Source organism: Phyllobates terribilis, unplaced genomic scaffold (genome assembly GCF_046119375.1).
Source record: "Phyllobates terribilis strain yellow unplaced genomic scaffold, ASM4611937v1 Scaffold_63__1_contigs__length_7903474, whole genome shotgun sequence".
In the NCBI taxonomy this organism is placed as follows: domain Eukaryota; kingdom Metazoa; phylum Chordata; class Amphibia; order Anura; family Dendrobatidae; genus Phyllobates; species Phyllobates terribilis.
In genome coordinates, this window is record NW_027362823.1 from 3015984 (window position 1) to 3032384 (window position 16401).

Sequence of the window (16401 nt, forward strand, 5' to 3'; positions counted from 1 at the left end):
AAATTACCCCCATCTTGGAGGAGAGGTCTGGTATCTTTAATATATAAAAAAGGGGATAGGAGCCAACTTAAAAACTGGCGGCCTATTACGCTTTTAAACCTTGATTATAAAATTTTAGCTAAACTTATTGCAGTCCGTTTAAAACCCTTTATAGCCAAATTAATTCACCCTAACCAGGAATGTGGTGTTCCCGGAAGAACCATAGCTGAGTCCCTCAACATAATTAGGGATACCATATGGTATTCAAAAGAGAGAAGTCAAAACCTTGCTATTTTATCCTTAGACTTTGAAAAAGCTTTTGACAGGGTATCGCATGAATTTCTTTTTATGGTTCTTAAAAAAATGGCGTTTCCAGAGAAAATTTTAACCCGCATTATGCTTTTATATCATTCTTGTTTTAGTCAAATTTCTGTAAATGGGTTTTTAACGAAGGGGGTTCCTCTATTATCAGGGGTGAAACAAGGGTGCCCTCTCTCACCACTGCTCTTTATCTGTGTTATGGAACCACTATTAACCATACTGAGAAAAGATAAAGTAATTAAAGGGGTACCTATTCCCGGGAGTAGGGGTATGCAACTTAAAGCCCTAAGTTACATGGATGATGTTACCATACTATGTCCAGATTCCACATCTCTGAGGAGGGTATTGAGAAACACACAATTTTTCTGTGAAGCCTCAGGTTTTAAATTAAATATAGATAAATGTGACTGTTTTAATGTGGGGGGATGGGACTCCTCTTTGACCCCTGGGATAGTGATACAGAAAAATCACATAAAAATTTTAGGAATTATTTTTAACCAAGCCAATGAGGGGGACCCTAACTGGGACTCTGCAATGGATAAAATAGAAAAAAAGATCTCATTGTGGAATTTAAGGAACCTTAGTATGGAAGGTAAAATTTTAATTATTAAAGCTGTTTTAATTCCCATTATGTTGTATGTTGCAATGGTGTTTCCCCCTTCCAATTTACAAATCAAGAAAGTAACAAGAATTGTTTTTATGTTTTTATGGGGTTCAAAAATGGAAAAGTTAAAAAGAGATCTGATGTACAAATGTAAATCTAATGGAGGTAAAGATGTACCCAATTTTTTTACCTTTTTCTATATAAAGTATTTCTGCTTCTGTTTTAAGGTTTTTAAATCTGATGGCATTTTTAGTTATTTTTTAAAATATGCAGCAGGAATGATTTTTAAAAGGTGGTTTAGCCTACCTTTAAGTTCTCCTGTGCTCCTGTGCCCACCTAAACAGTATGTGATACTTGAGAAAACGGTCAGACTTTTAGGTCTCCAGGAATTGGAGCCTGATATATTGGGGGACCAAAGGAAGGTATCTATTGCTTGCAGACACTCTGAGGACACAATTCCTGTCTCCAATTTTTCACAGGCAAGGTCCAAAACGGTGTGGCGAAATGTGTACGGGAAATATCTTGCAAATGTACACAAGGACCTTGCCTGGGCTATCGTCCACCAGTGCCTCCCTACCCGTGAGTTTCAACATAGGCGGGGGCTGGTGGCGAGAGCCAAATGTCCAAGAGATATATGCGGGGAAAGTGAGTCTGTATTGCATCTCTTTTGGAATTGTCATTTTGCACAGGAGGTTTGGAGAAAGGTAGGCCCACTTTTAAAATGGGCATGTGGCCTGAAAGATTTTAATCACTTTTATGTCTTTTATGGTCTTTTTAAGTATCCAAATTTTAAACAATTCCGAGTTGCCTGGATTATTATTAATTGTTTTAAAAATGCCATGTGGAAAGTTAGAAATATTTTACTCTTCAAACATGATCATATTGATTCAACAGACTGTATAAAAATTGCTTTAAGTGAAATGTATATTTACTATCTCAGAGATAAAAAACTGTATGGAGCAAAAGAAGCGGCTTCTATGTGGTGTGTACAATTATGGAACACAATTAGTGGTAATTAAATAAACCCAAGTACATCTGTAATTATGATTTTCTTAATTGTTACAATGGTTTTATGATGGTAAATTGTGTTTTTACAAAAAACTTGAATTGATTATTATCATGTTTTATCATTTTATTGTAATGTTATAAATGTTCTTTTTTAAAACCTTTGTAAATATACTTTTGAATCAATAAAATTGCGTTGAAACCTTATCTGTTCTTATCAGTTTAATATCTGATACGTCCCCTATCTGGGGACCATATATTAAATGGATTTTTAGAACAGGGAGATGGAAAAAGAGCTTGCTCTGTCCACTCCACGCATTGACCTGGTATTGCAGTATCTCCAGGACCGGTGCACCCCTTCTTTAATGCAGTTTCTAAAATCAGAAAGAATTGAATTCAATGTTTTTGTTCATTTTGCTTGTTTGTCGGATTTTGGGATGGACTCTTTGGCTTTGCTTTTCTTCTCCTCATTGGATTTTTCATGTTCAAAGTTGCAGAAGCCAGATTACAAGCTCATTTTGGTTCAACTTCAGCAACTGTGCATTGCATTGCCATGTAATGTGATGCAATGCTATCTTTCTAGCTCTCCCTTTTTACTTCCTTTTGGATAAACAGTCATATTAGGCAAGCATTTTGGAGCTTTCACCTAAATAACTACAGGTGGTGAGATAAGCTGCACAATATAATTGACCTTTCAGTATATTGTTGCACACACACCATCTATTTAGCAAATGCCCTTGTTATCAACAGCAGCCTTTTAAACTCACCTGAGCTAACAGGTATGTGCGCTGGTTACACTGCTGCGCTTAAAATTTCTTTTTTGGTTTGCTACAATGCCTTTTCTGAAACGTTGTCTCCTTCTGCTGGAACACTGACTTCTTTCATTTAATGCCTGCAGACTATAAAAGAGAACCCAACCCAAAAAGTTTGGTTGATTAGTCTGTGGCATTCTGTTAAACTGTTGCTTATGGCGGTCTCTGTGAGCTTCTCAGCGACATTCAGCCAGCCAGGTATCCTGCCTGCAGTAGATGGAATGTGGCAATGGAACGCTGGCTGCGCGTGTCATAATAGGCTCTGAGCCTTTATATACCTGTGCACAGCAGCAGCCACCTTCAGTCTGCTGCTGGACAGCCAGCAGCAGCAGCAGCAGGAGAGGTATGTAATCAGGAGCCCTCCTGCTAAGGGTAGACAGCTGCTCGTTCCACCCCACCCCCCGCCTTAATTGGTTCTCCTCCCTTCCAACGGTGTTGAGGCGGGTGGGAACAGCAGGGGGTGAAGGTGCTGTGTTTAAAGAGGTGGAGTTATGCAGATCTAAAATGCGTGGATTGCAGCAGCAGCAAGCCGAAAAGTGCAGGCATGTAAGGGATCTAGAGGTTGACAACATGTCTTCTTAACGGGAGTCCAGGAGCTCATCTCCACAAATGGACTTTTCAGGATCCTTGGGTGGCTCCGTAGTTTGAAACCAATTCTGGTTATCGCTTCTCGGCCTTTTGGCTAAGATCAAGTGTAGTATCTGTTCTTATCAGTTTAATATCTGATACGTCCCCTATCTGGGGACCATATATTAAATGGATTTTTAGAACAGGGAGATGGAAAAAGAGCTTGCTCTGTCCACTCCACGCATTGACCTGGTATTGCAGTATCTCCAGGACCGGTGCACCCCTTCTTTAATGCAGTTTCTAAAATCAGAAAGAATTGAATTCAATGTTTTTTGTTCATTTTGCTTGTTTGTCGGATTTTGGGATGGACTCTTTGGCTTTGCTTTTCTTCTCCTCATTGGATTTTTCATGTTCAAAGTTGCAGAAGCCAGATTACAAGCTCATTTTGGTTCAACTTCAGCAACTGTGCATTGCATTGCCATGTAATGTGATGCAATGCTATCTTTCTAGCTCTCCCTTTTTACTTCCTTTTGGATAAACAGACATATTAGGCAAGCATTTTGGAGCTTTCACCTAAATAACTACAGGTGGTGAGATAAGCTGCACAATATAATTGACCTTTCAGTATATTGTTGCACACACACCATCTATTTAGCAAATGCCCTTGTTATCAACAGCAGCCTTTTAAACTCACCTGAGCTAACAGGTATGTGCGCTGGTTACTCTGCTGCGCTTAAAATTTCTTTTTTGGTTTGCTACAATGCCTTTTCTGAAACGTTGTCTCCTTCTGCTGGAACACTGACTTCTTTCATTTAATGCCTGCAGACTATAAAAGAGAACCCAACCCAAAAAGTTTGGTTGATTAGTCTGTGGCATTCTGTTAAACTGTTGCTTATGGCGGTCTCTGTGAGCTTCTCAGCGACATTCAGCCAGCCAGGTATCCTGCCTGCAGTAGATGGAATGTGGCAATGGAACGCTGGCTGCGCGTGTCATAATAGGCTCTGAGCCTTTATATACCTGTGCACAGCAGCAGCCACCTTCAGTCTGCTGCTGGACAGCCAGCAGCAGCAGCAGCAGGAGAGGTATGTAATCAGGAGCCCTCCTGCTAAGGGTAGACAGCTGCTCGTTCCACCCCACCCCCCGCCTTAATTGGTTCTCCTCCCTTCCAACGGTGTTGAGGCGGGTGGGAACAGCAGGGGGTGAAGGTGCTGTGTTTAAAGAGGTGGAGTTATGCAGATCTAAAACGCGTGGATTGCAGCAGCAGCAAGCCGAAAAGTGCAGGCATGTAAGGGATCTAGAGGTTGACAACATGTCTTCTTAACGGGAGTCCAGGAGCTCATCTCCACAAATGGACTTTTCAGGATCCTTGGGTGGCTCCGTAGTTTGAAACCAATTCTGGTTATCGCTTCTCGGCCTTTTGGCTAAGATCAAGTGTAGTATCTGTTCTTATCAGTTTAATATCTGATACGTCCCCTATCTGGGGACCATATATTAAATGGATTTTTAGAACAGGGAGATGGAAAAAGAGCTTGCTCTGTCCACTCCACGCATTGACCTGGTATTGCAGTATCTCCAGGACCGGTGCACCCCTTCTTTAATGCAGCTTCTAAAATCAGAAAGAATTGAATTCAATGTTTTTTGTTCATTTTGCTTGTTTGTCGGATTTTGGGATGGACTCTTTGGCTTTGCTTTTCTTCTCCTCATTGGATTTTTCATGTTCAAAGTTGCAGAAGCCAGATTACAAGCTCATTTTGGTTCAACTTCAGCAACTGTGCATTGCATTGCCATGTAATGTGATGCAATGCTATCTTTCTAGCTCTCCCTTTTTACTTCCTTTTGGATAAACAGACATATTAGGCAAGCATTTTGGAGCTTTCACCTAAATAACTACAGGTGGTGAGATAAGCTGCACAATATAATTGACCTTTCAGTATATTGTTGCACACACACCATCTATTTAGCAAATGCCCTTGTTATCAACAGCAGCCTTTTAAACTCACCTGAGCTAACAGGTATGTGCGCTGGTTACTCTGCTGCGCTTAAAATTTCTTTTTTGGTTTGCTACAATGCCTTTTCTGAAACGTTGTCTCCTTCTGCTGGAACACTGACTTCTTTCATTTAATGCCTGCAGACTATAAAAGAGAACCCAACCCAAAAAGTTTGGTTGATTAGTCTGTGGCATTCTGTTAAACTGTTGCTTATGGCGGTCTCTGTGAGCTTCTCAGCGACATTCAGCCAGCCAGGTATCCTGCCTGCAGTAGATGGAATGTGGCAATGGAACGCTGGCTGCGCGTGTCATAATAGGCTCTGAGCCTTTATATACCTGTGCACAGCAGCAGCCACCTTCAGTCTGCTGCTGGACAGCCAGCAGCAGCAGCAGCAGGAGAGGTATGTAATCAGGAGCCCTCCTGCTAAGGGTAGACAGCTGCTCGTTCCACCCCACCCCCCGCCTTAATTGGTTCTCCTCCCTTCCAACGGTGTTGAGGCGGGTGGGAACAGCAGGGGGTGAAGGTGCTGTGTTTAAAGAGGTGGAGTTATGCAGATCTAAAACGCGTGGATTGCAGCAGCAGCAAGCCGAAAAGTGCAGGCATGTAAGGGATCTAGAGGTTGACAACATGTCTTCTTAACGGGAGTCCAGGAGCTCATCTCCACAAATGGACTTTTCAGGATCCTTGGGTGGCTCCGTAGTTTGAAACCAATTCTGGTTATCGCTTCTCGGCCTTTTGGCTAAGATCAAGTGTAGTATCTGTTCTTATCAGTTTAATATCTGATACGTCCCCTATCTGGGGACCATATATTAAATGGATTTTTAGAACAGGGAGATGGAAAAAGAGCTTGCTCTGTCCACTCCACGCATTGACCTGGTATTGCAGTATCTCCAGGACCGGTGCACCCCTTCTTTAAAGCAGTTTCTAAAATCAGAAAGAATTGAATTCAATGTTTTTTGTTCATTTTGCTTGTTTGTCGGATTTTGGGATGGACTCTTTGGCTTTGCTTTTCTTCTCCTCATTGGATTTTTCATGTTCAAAGTTGCAGAAGCCAGATTACAAGCTCATTTTGGTTCAACTTCAGCAACTGTGCATTGCATTGCCATGTAATGTGATGCAATGCTATCTTTCTAGCTCTCCCTTTTTACTTCCTTTTGGATAAACAGACATATTAGGCAAGCATTTTGGAGCTTTCACCTAAATAACTACAGGTGGTGAGATAAGCTGCACAATATAATTGACCTTTCAGTATATTGTTGCACACACACCATCTATTTAGCAAATGCCCTTGTTATCAACAGCAGCCTTTTAAACTCACCTGAGCTAACAGGTATGTGCGCTGGTTACTCTGCTGCGCTTAAAATTTCTTTTTTGGTTTGCTACAATGCCTTTTCTGAAACGTTGTCTCCTTCTGCTGGAACACTGACTTCTTTCATTTAATGCCTGCAGACTATAAAAGAGAACCCAACCCAAAAAGTTTGGTTGATTAGTCTGTGGCATTCTGTTAAACTGTTGCTTATGGCGGTCTCTGTGAGCTTCTCAGCGACATTCAGCCAGCCAGGTATCCTGCCTGCAGTAGATGGAATGTGGCAATGGAACGCTGGCTGCGCGTGTCATAATAGGCTCTGAGCCTTTATATACCTGTGCACAGCAGCAGCCACCTTCAGTCTGCTGCTGGACAGCCAGCAGCAGCAGCAGCAGGAGAGGTATGTAATCAGGAGCCCTCCTGCTAAGGGTAGACAGCTGCTCGTTCCACCCCACCCCCCGCCTTAATTGGTTCTCCTCCCTTCCAACGGTGTTGAGGCGGGTGGGAACAGCAGGGGGTGAAGGTGCTGTGTTTAAAGAGGTGGAGTTATGCAGATCTAAAACGCGTGGATTGCAGCAGCAGCAAGCCGAAAAGTGCAGGCATGTAAGGGATCTAGAGGTTGACAACATGTCTTCTTAACGGGAGTCCAGGAGCTCATCTCCACAAATGGACTTTTCAGGATCCTTGGGTGGCTCCGTAGTTTGAAACCAATTCTGGTTATCGCTTCTCGGCCTTTTGGCTAAGATCAAGTGTAGTATCTGTTCTTATCAGTTTAATATCTGATACGTCCCCTATCTGGGGACCATATATTAAATGGATTTTTAGAACAGGGAGATGGAAAAAGAGCTTGCTCTGTCCACTCCACGCATTGACCTGGTATTGCAGTATCTCCAGGACCGGTGCACCCCTTCTTTAATGCAGTTTCTAAAATCAGAAAGAATTGAATTCAATGTTTTTTGTTCATTTTGCTTGTTTGTCGGATTTTGGGATGGACTCTTTGGCTTTGCTTTTCTTCTCCTCATTGGATTTTTCATGTTCAAAGTTGCAGAAGCCAGATTACAAGCTCATTTTGGTTCAACTTCAGCAACTGTGCATTGCATTGCCATGTAATGTGATGCAATGCTATCTTTCTAGCTCTCCCTTTTTACTTCCTTTTGGATAAACAGACATATTAGGCAAGCATTTTGGAGCTTTCACCTAAATAACTACAGGTGGTGAGATAAGCTGCACAATATAATTGACCTTTCAGTATATTGTTGCACACACACCATCTATTTAGCAAATGCCCTTGTTATCAACAGCAGCCTTTTAAACTCACCTGAGCTAACAGGTATGTGCGCTGGTTACTCTGCTGCGCTTAAAATTTCTTTTTTGGTTTGCTACAATGCCTTTTCTGAAACGTTGTCTCCTTCTGCTGGAACACTGACTTCTTTCATTTAATGCCTGCAGACTATAAAAGAGAACCCAACCCAAAAAGTTTGGTTGATTAGTCTGTGGCATTCTGTTAAACTGTTGCTTATGGCGGTCTCTGTGAGCTTCTCAGCGACATTCAGCCAGCCAGGTATCCTGCCTGCAGTAGATGGAATGTGGCAATGAAACGCTGGCTGCGCGTGTCATAATAGGCTCTGAGCCTTTATATACCTGTGCACAGCAGCAGCCACCTTCAGTCTGCTGCTGGACAGCCAGCAGCAGCAGCAGCAGGAGAGGTATGTAATCAGGAGCCCTCCTGCTAAGGGTAGACAGCTGCTCGTTCCACCCCACCCCCCGCCTTAATTGGTTCTCCTCCCTTCCAACGGTGTTGAGGCGGGTGGGAACAGCAGGGGGTGAAGGTGCTGTGTTTAAAGAGGTGGAGTTATGCAGATATAAAACGCGTGGATTGCAGCAGCAGCAAGCCGAAAAGTGCAGGCATGTAAGGGATCTAGAGGTTGACAACATGTCTTCTTAACGGGAGTCCAGGAGCTCATCTCCACAAATGGACTTTTCAGGATCCTTGGGTGGCTCCGTAGTTTGAAACCAATTCTGGTTATCGCTTCTCGGCCTTTTGGCTAAGATCAAGTGTAGTATCTGTTCTTATCAGTTTAATATCTGATACGTCCCCTATCTGGGGACCATATATTAAATGGATTTTTAGAACAGGGAGATGGAAAAAGAGCTTGCTCTGTCCACTCCACGCATTGACCTGGTATTGCAGTATCTCCAGGACCGGTGCACCCCTTCTTTAATGCAGTTTCTAAAATCAGAAAGAATTGAATTCAATGTTTTTTGTTCATTTTGCTTGTTTGTCGGATTTTGGGATGGACTCTTTGGCTTTGCTTTTCTTCTCCTCATTGGATTTTTCATGTTCAAAGTTGCAGAAGCCAGATTACAAGCTCATTTTGGTTCAACTTCAGCAACTGTGCATTGCATTGCCATGTAATGTGATGCAATGCTATCTTTCTAGCTCTCCCTTTTTACTTCCTTTTGGATAAACAGACATATTAGGCAAGCATTTTGGAGCTTTCACCTAAATAACTACAGGTGGTGAGATAAGCTGCACAATATAATTGACCTTTCAGTATATTGTTGCACACACACCATCTATTTAGCAAATGCCCTTGTTATCAACAGCAGCCTTTTAAACTCACCTGAGCTAACAGGTATGTGCGCTGGTTACTCTGCTGCGCTTAAAATTTCTTTTTTGGTTTGCTACAATGCCTTTTCTGAAACGTTGTCTCCTTCTGCTGGAACACTGACTTCTTTCATTTAATGCCTGCAGACTATAAAAGAGAACCCAACCCAAAAAGTTTGGTTGATTAGTCTGTGGCATTCTGTTAAACTGTTGCTTATGGCGGTCTCTGTGAGCTTCTCAGCGACATTCAGCCAGCCAGGTATCCTGCCTGCAGTAGATGGAATGTGGCAATGGAACGCTGGCTGCGCGTGTCATAATAGGCTCTGAGCCTTTATATACCTGTGCACAGCAGCAGCCACCTTCAGTCTGCTGCTGGACAGCCAGCAGCAGCAGCAGCAGGAGAGGTATGTAATCAGGAGCCCTCCTGCTAAGGGTAGACAGCTGCTCGTTCCACCCCACCCCCCGCCTTAATTGGTTCTCCTCCCTTCCAACGGTGTTGAGGCGGGTGGGAACAGCAGGGGGTGAAGGTGCTGTGTTTAAAGAGGTGGAGATATGCAGATCTAAAACGCGTGGATTGCAGCAGCAGCAAGCCAAAAAGTGCATTCATGTAAGGGATCTACAGGTTGACAACATGTCTTCTTAACGGGAGTCCAGGAGCTCATCTCCACAAATGGACTTTTCAGGATCCTTGGGTGGCTCCGTAGTTTGAAACCAATTCTGGTTATCGCTTCTCGGCCTTTTGGCTAAGATCAAGTGTAGTATCTGTTCTTATCAGTTTAATATCTGATACGTCCCCTATCTGGGGACCATATATTAAATGGATTTTTAGAACAGGGAGATGGAAAAAGAGCTTGCTCTGTCCACTCCACGCATTGACCTGGTATTGCAGTATCTCCAGGACCGGTGCACCCCTTCTTTAATGCAGTTTCTAAAATCAGAAAGAATTGAATTCAATGTTTTTTGTTCATTTTGCTTGTTTGTCGGATTTTGGGATGGACTCTTTGGCTTTGCTTTTCTTCTCCTCATTGGATTTTTCATGTTCAAAGTTGCAGAAGCCAGATTACAAGCTCATTTTGGTTCAACTTCAGCAACTGTGCATTGCATTGCCATGTAATGTGATGCAATGCTATCTTTCTAGCTCTCCCTTTTTACTTCCTTTTGGATAAACAGACATATTAGGCAAGCATTTTGGAGCTTTCACCTAAATAACTACAGGTGGTGAGATAAGCTGCACAATATAATTGACCTTTCAGTATATTGTTGCACACACACCATCTATTTAGCAAATGCCCTTGTTATCAACAGCAGCCTTTTAAACTCACCTGAGCTAACAGGTATGTGCGCTGGTTACTCTGCTGCGCTTAAAATTTCTTTTTTGGTTTGCTACAATGCCTTTTCTGAAACGTTGTCTCCTTCTGCTGGAACACTGACTTCTTTCATTTAATGCCTGCAGACTATAAAAGAGAACCCAACCCAAAAAGTTTGGTTGATTAGTCTGTGGCATTCTGTTAAACTGTTGCTTATGGCGGTCTCTGTGAGCTTCTCAGCGACATTCAGCCAGCCAGGTATCCTGCCTGCAGTAGATGGAATGTGGCAATGGAACGCTGGCTGCGCGTGTCATAATAGGCTCTGAGCCTTTATATACCTGTGCACAGCAGCAGCCACCTTCAGTCTGCTGCTGGACAGCCAGCAGCAGCAGCAGCAGCTGGAGAGGTATGTAATCAGGAGCCCTCCTGCTAATGGTAGACAGCTGCTCGTTCCACCCCACCCCCCGCCTTAATTGGTTCTCCTCCCTTCCAACGGTGTTGAGGCGGGTGGGAACAGCAGGGGGTGAAGGTGCTGTGTTTAAAGAGGTGGAGTTATGCAGATCTAAAACGCGTGGATTGCAGCAGCAGCAAGCCGAAAAGTGCAGGCATGTAAGGGATCTAGAGGTTGACAACATGTCTTCTTAACGGGAGTCCAGGAGCTCATCTCCACAAATGGACTTTTCAGGATCCTTGGGTGGCTCCGTAGTTTGAAACCAATTCTGGTTATCGCTTCTCTGCCTTTTGGCTAAGATCAAGTGTAGTATCTGTTCTTATCAGTTTAATATCTGATACGTCCCCTATCTGGGGACCATATATTAAATGGATTTTTAGAACAGGGAGATGGAAAAAGAGCTTGCTCTGTCCACTCCACGCATTGACCTGGTATTGCAGTATCTCCAGGACCGGTGCACCCCTTCTTTAATGCAGTTTCTAAAATCAGAAAGAATTGAATTCAATGTTTTTTGTTCATTTTGCTTGTTTGTCGGATTTTGGGATGGACTCTTTGGCTTTGCTTTTCTTCTCCTCATTGGATTTTTCATGTTCAAAGTTGCAGAAGCCAGATTACAAGCTCATTTTGGTTCAACTTCAGCAACTGTGCATTGCATTGCCATGTAATGTGATGCAATGCTATCTTTCTAGCTCTCCCTTTTTACTTCCTTTTGGATAAACAGACATATTAGGCAAGCATTTTGGAGCTTTCACCTAAATAACTACAGGTGGTGAGATAAGCTGCACAATATAATTGACCTTTCAGTATATTGTTGCACACACACCATCTATTTAGCAAATGCCCTTGTTATCAACAGCAGCCTTTTAAACTCACCTGAGCTAACAGGTATGTGCGCTGGTTACTCTGCTGCGCTTAAAATTTCTTTTTTGGTTTGCTACAATGCCTTTTCTGAAACGTTGTCTCCTTCTGCTGGAACACTGACTTCTTTCATTTAATGCCTGCAGACTATAAAAGAGAACCCAACCCAAAAAGTTTGGTTGATTAGTCTGTGGCATTCTGTTAAACTGTTGCTTATGGCGGTCTCTGTGAGCTTCTCAGCGACATTCAGCCAGCCAGGTATCCTGCCTGCAGTAGATGGAATGTGGCAATGGAACGCTGGCTGCGCGTGTCATAATAGGCTCTGAGCCTTTATATACCTGTGCACAGCAGCAGCCACCTTCAGTCTGCTGCTGGACAGCCAGCAGCAGCAGCAGCAGGAGAGGTATGTAATCAGGAGCCCTCCTGCTAAGGGTAGACAGCTGCTCGTTCCACCCCACCCCCCGCCTTAATTGGTTCTCCTCCCTTCCAACGGTGTTGAGGCGGGTGGGAACAGCAGGGGGTGAAGGTGCTGTGTTTAAAGAGGTGGAGTTATGCAGATCTAAAACGCGTGGATTGCAGCAGCAGCAAGCCGAAAAGTGCAGGCATGTAAGGGATCTAGAGGTTGACAACATGTCTTCTTAACGGGAGTCCAGGAGCTCATCTCCACAAATGGACTTTTCAGGATCCTTGGGTGGCTCCGTAGTTTGAAACCAATTCTGGTTATCGCTTCTCGGCCTTTTGGCTAAGATCAAGTGTAGTATCTGTTCTTATCAGTTTAATATCTGATACGTCCCCTATCTGGGGACCATATATTAAATGGATTTTTAGAACAGGGAGGTGGAAAAAGAGCTTGCTCTGTCCACTCCACGCATTGACCTGGTATTGCAGTATCTCCAGGACCGGTGCACCCCTTCTTTAATGCAGTTTCTAAAATCAGAAAGAATTGAATTCAATGTTTTTTGTTCATTTTGCTTGTTTGTCGGATTTTGGGATGGACTCTTTGGCTTTGCTTTTCTTCTCCTCATTGGATTTTTCATGTTCAAAGTTGCAGAAGCCAGATTACAAGCTCATTTTGGTTCAACTTCAGCAACTGTGCATTGCATTGCCATGTAATGTGATGCAATGCTATCTTTCTAGCTCTCCCTTTTTACTTCCTTTTGGATAAACAGACATATTAGGCAAGCATTTTGGAGCTTTCACCTAAATAACTACAGGTGGTGAGATAAGCTGCACAATATAATTGACCTTTCAGTATATTGTTGCACACACACCATCTATTTAGCAAATGCCCTTGTTATCAACAGCAGCCTTTTAAACTCACCTGAGCTAACAGGTATGTGCGCTGGTTACTCTGCTGCGCTTAAAATTTCTTTTTTGGTTTGCTACAATGCCTTTTCTGAAACGTTGTCTCCTTCTGCTGGAACACTGACTTCTTTCATTTAATGCCTGCAGACTATAAAAGAGAACCCAACCCAAAAAGTTTGGTTGATTAGTCTGTGGCATTCTGTTAAACTGTTGCTTATGGCGGTCTCTGTGAGCTTCTCAGCGACATTCAGCCAGCCAGGTATCCTGCCTGCAGTAGATGGAATGTGGCAATGGAACGCTGGCTGCGCGTGTCATAATAGGCTCTGAGCCTTTATATACCTGTGCACAGCAGCAGCCACCTTCAGTCTGCTGCTGGACAGCCAGCAGCAGCAGCAGCAGGAGAGGTATGTAATCAGGAGCCCTCCTGCTAAGGGTAGACAGCTGCTCGTTCCACCCCACCCCCCGCCTTAATTGGTTCTCCTCCCTTCCAACGGTGTTGAGGCGGGTGGGAACAGCAGGGGGTGAAGGTGCTGTGTTTAAAGAGGTGGAGTTATGCAGATCTAAAACGCGTGGATTGCAGCAGCAGCAAGCCGAAAAGTGCAGGCATGTAAGGGATCTAGAGGTTGACAACATGTCTTCTTAACGGGAGTCCAGGAGCTCATCTCCACAAATGGACTTTTCAGGATCCTTGGGTGGCTCCGTAGTTTGAAACCAATTCTGGTTATCGCTTCTCGGCCTTTTGGCTAAGATCAAGTGTAGTATCTGTTCTTATCAGTTTAATATCTGATACGTCCCCTATCTGGGGACCATATATTAAATGGATTTTTAGAACAGGGAGATGGAAAAAGAGCTTGCTCTGTCCACTCCACGCATTGACCTGGTATTGCAGTATCTCCAGGACCGGTGCACCCCTTCTTTAATGCAGTTTCTAAAATCAGAAAGAATTGAATTCAATGTTTTTTGTTCATTTTGCTTGTTTGTCGGATTTTGGGATGGACTCTTTGGCTTTGCTTTTCTTCTCCTCATTGGATTTTTCATGTTCAAAGTTGCAGAAGCCAGATTACAAGCTCATTTTGGTTCAACTTCAGCAACTGTGCATTGCATTGCCATGTAATGTGATGCAATGCTATCTTTCTAGCTCTCCCTTTTTACTTCCTTTTGGATAAACAGACATATTAGGCAAGCATTTTGGAGCTTTCACCTAAATAACTACAGGTGGTGAGATAAGCTGCACAATATAATTGACCTTTCAGTATATTGTTGCACACACACCATCTATTTAGCAAATGCCCTTGTTATCAACAGCAGCCTTTTAAACTCACCTGAGCTAACAGGTATGTGCGCTGGTTACTCTGCTGCGCTTAAAATTTCTTTTTTGGTTTGCTACAATGCCTTTTCTGAAACGTTGTCTCCTTCTGCTGGAACACTGACTTCTTTCATTTAATGCCTGCAGACTATAAAAGAGAACCCAACCCAAAAAGTTTGGTTGATTAGTCTGTGGCATTCTGTTAAACTGTTGCTTATGGCGGTCTCTGTGAGCTTCTCAGCGACATTCAGCCAGCCAGGTATCCTGCCTGCAGTAGATGGAATGTGGCAATGGAACGCTGGCTGCGCGTGTCATAATAGGCTCTGAGCCTTTATATACCTGTGCACAGCAGCAGCCACCTTCAGTCTGCTGCTGGACAGCCAGCAGCAGCAGCAGCAGGAGAGGTATGTAATCAGGAGCCCTCCTGCTAAGGGTAGACAGCTGCTCGTTCCACCCCACCCCCCGCCTTAATTGGTTCTCCTCCCTTCCAACGGTGTTGAGGCGGGTGGGAACAGCAGGGGGTGAAGGTGCTGTGTTTAAAGAGGTGGAGTTATGCAGATCTAAAACGCGTGGATTGCAGCAGCAGCAAGCCGAAAAGTGCAGGCATGTAAGGGATCTAGAGGTTGACAACATGTCTTCTTAACGGGAGTCCAGGAGCTCATCTCCACAAATGGACTTTTCAGGATCCTTGGGTGGCTCCGTAGTTTGAAACCAATTCTGGTTATCGCTTCTCGGCCTTTTGGCTAAGATCAAGTGTAGTATCTGTTCTTATCAGTTTAATATCTGATACGTCCCCTATCTGGGGACCATATATTAAATGGATTTTTAGAACAGGGAGATGGAAAAAGAGCTTGCTCTGTCCACTCCACGCATTGACCTGGTATTGCAGTATCTCCAGGACCCGTGCACCCCTTCTTTAATGCAGTTTCTAAAATCAGAAAGAATTGAATTCAATGTTTTTTGTTCATTTTGCTTGTTTGTCGGATTTTGGGATGGACTCTTTGGCTTTGCTTTTCTTCTCCTCATTGGATTTTTCATGTTCAAAGTTGCAGAAGCCAGATTACAAGCTCATTTTGGTTCAACTTCAGCAACTGTGCATTGCATTGCCATGTAATGTGATGCAATGCTATCTTTCTAGCTCTCCCTTTTTACTTCCTTTTGGATAAACAGACATATTAGGCAAGCATTTTGGAGCTTTCACCTAAATAACTACAGGTGGTGAGATAAGCTGCACAATATAATTGACCTTTCAGTATATTGTTGCACACACACCATCTATTTAGCAAATGCCCTTGTTATCAACAGCAGCCTTTTAAACTCACCTGAGCTAACAGGTATGTGCGCTGGTTACTCTGCTGCGCTTAAAATTTCTTTTTTGGTTTGCTACAATGCCTTTTCTGAAACGTTGTCTCCTTCTGCTGGAACACTGACTTCTTTCATTTAATGCCTGCAGACTATAAAAGAGAACCCAACCCAAAAAGTTTGGTTGATTAGTCTGTGGCATTCTGTTAAACTGTTGCTTATGGCGGTCTCTGTGAGCTTCTCAGCGACATTCAGCCAGCCAGGTATCCTGCCTGCAGTAGATGGAATGTGGCAATGGAACGCTGGCTGCGCGTGTCATAATAGGCTCTGAGCCTTTATATACCTGTGCACAGCAGCAGCCACCTTCAGTCTGCTGCTGGACAGCCAGCAGCAGCAGCAGCAGGAGAGGTATGTAATCAGGAGCCCTCCTGCTAAGGGTAGACAGCTGCTCGTTCCACCCCACCCCCCGCCTTAATTGGTTCTCCTCCCTTCCAACGGTGTTGAGGCGGGTGGGAACAGCAGGGGGTGAAGGTGCTGTGTTTAAAGAGGTGGAGTTATGCAGATCTAAAACGCGTGGATTGCAGCAGCAGCAAGCCGAAAAGTGCAGGCATGTAAGGGATCTAGAGGTTGACAACATGTCTTCTTAACGGGAGTCCAGGAGCTCATCTCCACAAATGGACTT

At 43.6% G+C, this 16401-nt stretch overlaps 11 non-coding genes across 11 annotated transcripts; all 11 read left to right on the forward strand.

The window, feature by feature from the left end:
* The first annotated feature begins 2080 nt into the window (after window positions 1–2080).
* LOC141192524 (U2 spliceosomal RNA) lies at window positions 2081–2269 on the forward strand. The gene has a single exon (XR_012265904.1). It is a non-coding gene; the product is annotated as a U2 spliceosomal RNA (small nuclear RNA).
* A 1114-nt stretch (window positions 2270–3383) lies between these two features.
* Window positions 3384–3574, forward strand: LOC141192717 (U2 spliceosomal RNA). Its single transcript, XR_012266025.1, has one exon. It is a non-coding gene; the product is annotated as a U2 spliceosomal RNA (small nuclear RNA).
* Window positions 3575–4689: 1115 nt separating this feature from the next.
* On the forward strand, window positions 4690–4880 carry LOC141192718 (U2 spliceosomal RNA). Its single transcript, XR_012266026.1, has one exon. It is a non-coding gene; the product is annotated as a U2 spliceosomal RNA (small nuclear RNA).
* A 1115-nt stretch (window positions 4881–5995) lies between these two features.
* Window positions 5996–6186, forward strand: LOC141192719 (U2 spliceosomal RNA). Its single transcript, XR_012266027.1, has one exon. It is a non-coding gene; the product is annotated as a U2 spliceosomal RNA (small nuclear RNA).
* A 1115-nt stretch (window positions 6187–7301) lies between these two features.
* Window positions 7302–7492, forward strand: LOC141192720 (U2 spliceosomal RNA). Its single transcript, XR_012266028.1, has one exon. It is a non-coding gene; the product is annotated as a U2 spliceosomal RNA (small nuclear RNA).
* A 1115-nt stretch (window positions 7493–8607) lies between these two features.
* On the forward strand, window positions 8608–8798 carry LOC141192721 (U2 spliceosomal RNA). Its single transcript, XR_012266029.1, has one exon. It is a non-coding gene; the product is annotated as a U2 spliceosomal RNA (small nuclear RNA).
* Window positions 8799–9913: 1115 nt separating this feature from the next.
* LOC141192722 (U2 spliceosomal RNA) lies at window positions 9914–10104 on the forward strand. Its single transcript, XR_012266030.1, has one exon. It is a non-coding gene; the product is annotated as a U2 spliceosomal RNA (small nuclear RNA).
* Window positions 10105–11222: 1118 nt separating this feature from the next.
* Window positions 11223–11413, forward strand: LOC141193040 (U2 spliceosomal RNA). Its single transcript, XR_012266339.1, has one exon. It is a non-coding gene; the product is annotated as a U2 spliceosomal RNA (small nuclear RNA).
* Window positions 11414–12528: 1115 nt separating this feature from the next.
* LOC141193039 (U2 spliceosomal RNA) lies at window positions 12529–12719 on the forward strand. The gene has a single exon (XR_012266338.1). It is a non-coding gene; the product is annotated as a U2 spliceosomal RNA (small nuclear RNA).
* A 1115-nt stretch (window positions 12720–13834) lies between these two features.
* On the forward strand, window positions 13835–14025 carry LOC141192723 (U2 spliceosomal RNA). Its single transcript, XR_012266031.1, has one exon. It is a non-coding gene; the product is annotated as a U2 spliceosomal RNA (small nuclear RNA).
* A 1115-nt stretch (window positions 14026–15140) lies between these two features.
* On the forward strand, window positions 15141–15331 carry LOC141193078 (U2 spliceosomal RNA). The gene has a single exon (XR_012266375.1). It is a non-coding gene; the product is annotated as a U2 spliceosomal RNA (small nuclear RNA).
* The last annotated feature ends 1070 nt before the right edge of the window (window positions 15332–16401 follow it).